Source organism: Morone saxatilis, unplaced genomic scaffold (genome assembly GCF_004916995.1).
Source record: "Morone saxatilis isolate NCDOM2014 unplaced genomic scaffold, NCSU_SB_2.0 Contig10, whole genome shotgun sequence".
NCBI lineage: Eukaryota > Metazoa > Chordata > Actinopteri > Moronidae > Morone > Morone saxatilis.
The window spans coordinates 14,877,248-14,880,673 of NW_023339652.1; the positions used below are offsets into that span (position 1 = coordinate 14,877,248).

The window sequence follows — 3,426 nt, forward strand, 5'->3', positions numbered from 1 at the left end:
AGTCCACACTCCATATTGTGGTCTGTGGGACTTGAACCGGCAACCCTCCGGTTCCCAAGCCAAGTCTCTACACACTGAGCTACTGCCTAATTTTAACTAACTTAATATGAAAACACTGATTAATGCAGCTTAAAGTTAATTCATGGAAGACAAAAATTATGTTTTTAATGTTCAATGTAATGATAAATGTAATATTCGCTTAGTATTGTTGTATATGTAATAAATGTATACAATTGCATTATCTACATAGTAATGACATACATAGCAATGCATGTACAGTATGTGTGTGACGGAATTATTAAAATGTAATTTCTTTTTGTTTTGCTTTCGTGTGAAATAAAAGTTGTTCACACGTAACTTTGACCCAGCCGATAAAAATGCAGCTCCTTCATATTTTATCTTTTGCGACATTTCAAAACTTCCTAACAAATCTCTCGTGCCGATAATGCCACGTGCTGCAATTCCCAATGTCACCCTAAAATGTTATAACCTAGGTGTTACCTCTGACCCTGTAACTATGAAAACTGACCCATATTCCATGAACAGATGGTACATGGGAAAAATGCAAGTGAGCTGGTGAAAGGCAAGAGGTGATGGCAGTGGAAATAAGGTTTTGAGATGAGAGGAAGGGAAGCTATGCAATGAGAGGAGACCAGATGGTGTTAGAGAGGAGAGAAAAAAAATGTGAGGATAGAGGAAAGTGTACAGGAGGATGAAGTAGCAGAGGTCGGATCCTTCTTGTTACTGCCTGTGTCACACTTTACACAAGCAATTAATTGAATCTATTTTAATGATTGGCATAAGAAAACACAGTGAAAGCAGTAAAAATAAAGCAGCAGGTGTACAGTCAAAAGCCCTTGGGCTGAGGATGTATTGACTCTGAAAACCTGTGCTTTAGGGTAAAGCAGAAATAAGTACTTAACCAGCAGTATTTTTAATAAAGTATATTGCTGCCCAGAATCAGGGTAAGAGCAGCAGTGACAGGAATCAATATTTCAGTAAAACCTCCACCCAAAGTGATGAGATCCTGTTTGTTCAATTTGAATAAAATGAAAAGATCTGCAACTGTGATTCTGGAGGTATTCTACTTTATGTGTCGGTGACCTTTAATAAAGTACAGTTTTAATTAATTAGTTAAAATGTTAAGCTGCGATTAGTAACCCTGATGTCCAGAGCTAAATTAATCATAGTAAAATGTTTAACTGCATGGAACATTAAATTACTTCGCAGTGAAGATAAGACTGAATAGGGATTATCAACCAACAGTAGTAAATGTAACAAATGGGCAGGGGCAGTCGGCCAGGAAATATAAATGCGCTGTTGGTTTATTCCGACAACAGGAAACTCAATCGAAAGGTTAACATTGTAGGTAAACAGCTTAATCAGACCTTAAGACCTTAGACTGAAGTCTGGCCAACACAGGGATTTCAGCTGATGTGACACACTCCTCAGTGGAGACATGCTGGAGGAACTACAGCTCGGAGAAAGGCTGAATGGGTTTCTTAATTTAATGTCTGAGTGTCTGAAAAGAGCTGAACGGACATGATTCACCCGAAAGTCATCTATTATTATTGTGTCAGCTTGTTAGTTAGCTAGCTAGGAAGTGGGGATGAAAAATAAGCCTCAGAAAAGTTTTCTTTTCAAGGCTGTAAGTAACTTTGGATGAAAGAGCACATTCTTCCTCACAAATGACACGTTGAATTAATAGTAAGTAATAAACTGTACCTTTTTTTTTAATTTAATACAGGCGGTTTTGCTGCTACGGCCTTATTATCACCACGTCAGCTAATGTTAGCTAACTTTACATAGATATTGTTGTTGACTGACACTACTGAGTCTTTGTGATGGTTCTCTATTCGTGCTACTGTTACAGTACGTACTAGCATTCTGCATTATATCTTAATTAACACTTATTGCCACAATGACTGCTGTTCAGCAAGTTGCTTCAAAGCATTATGGATTTAATCTGTTTTCTGGGCTTTTGGTTGACGACGTTGAGCTCTGCCACAAATAAAAATGTTCACACCCGAGGAAAAAATACTGTTATTCCTCAAAAGTACATTAACAGGGAATTATGTCCTTAATGCCTTAAGCCTTACATCTACAGCAGATACAGTTTAGCCAGGATTGAAAATGTCACAATGCTGAGCCTGCTGCTGAACATAAATACCATTAAATATCAGTGATGTCAGTTAACTTAACTATGTCACAGTGGCCTATTCAGGAGACAAATCTACCTTATCAACCCAATACTGAGGATGTCACTACTGTACAGCCATACCACAACAGTAGATCTCTGTTTCCAACACTTTGCCACTTATATTTACACATTTGCTACTATTTGTTACTATTACATTTGTGATACACTGTAAGCTTTTTAAAGCCTGTGACTGTGAATTGTCTGTTGAGCTATTGTTCTAAAAGGTCTTTAGACTTGTTTGTCATTTCAAACATGTCATGCTTTGTTTGCTTTGACGAGCTTAAAGCTTACTGGTGCAACCCATTGAAATAATTAAGAAACAGAGTAAAACTCATCAGTATAAAACATCATAAATGCAGTGAATTGTAAAGAATATGTCGATTCTAACTCAGCCTAAAATGATATACAGATGCTAGATAAACTTTCCTTGAATCTTCTTTTAAATGCCAATTGTACCTTTGAAAATATCAAATGAGTAAATGTTTTTGTCTTTACTTTATATATTTACTTCTCCTCTTACGTAAGCAGCAGTAACCTTGCAGAGGAGGTTAGTGGGGCACCCATGGGTGAACAGTGGGCCATCCCGCTTCCCTCTGTAGCTGACCATCAAAGCACAGATGCTACTGATGCAACAGTAGCTGTGTGGTGTGTTTGTGTGTGTGGGAGGAAGGGTGGGCTTTGTGTGTGTGTTAGTGAGTGAGATGTTGTCATCATCGGTCGAGCTGTCACTGAAGAGGAAGGTATGCGTATGTGTGGTGATGGGTGGGTGTGAGAAAGACGTAGATGGAGTATTATGAATTTTTTGGCTTGTATATAGTGTCCTATGAATAACTCAATAATTGTAATTTTCAACAAATCCCTTTGTAAACTGCCAACTATTTCAATTAGAATCAAATGAGAAAGTTGTACTCTGACTTTATCAACTGAGCTGGAGGGGGAAAGAAAATAAATCTCAACACACTAAAGCTAAGTACACCGAGTCACACTGCTCTGCATATTGAGAAGAAAAACGCCTGGAGAAGCTCAACTTTCTGCTAATAAATAAGACAGGAGGCAGTCATATTTAACTCCACAAAAACCTTCACCCTCCACATGAACCTGCTTTTAGGTTACAAAAAAAGACCTTTTTGTGTTTGGTGTGCCACAGAAAATCAAAGTGCTGCCGGTCATAGCTTAAAAGATCCAGTGTGTAACATTTAGGAGTACCTATTAGAGAAATGGAATAT

The 3,426-nt window shown here is 37.8% G+C and overlaps 1 protein-coding gene across 2 annotated transcripts in view; it reads right to left on the reverse strand.

Moving 5' to 3' along the window:
* Positions 1-3,426, reverse strand: part of camk1da (calcium/calmodulin-dependent protein kinase 1Da) — a 57,231-nt gene that overhangs the window by 23,872 nt on the left and 29,933 nt on the right. The window lies entirely within an intron of this gene.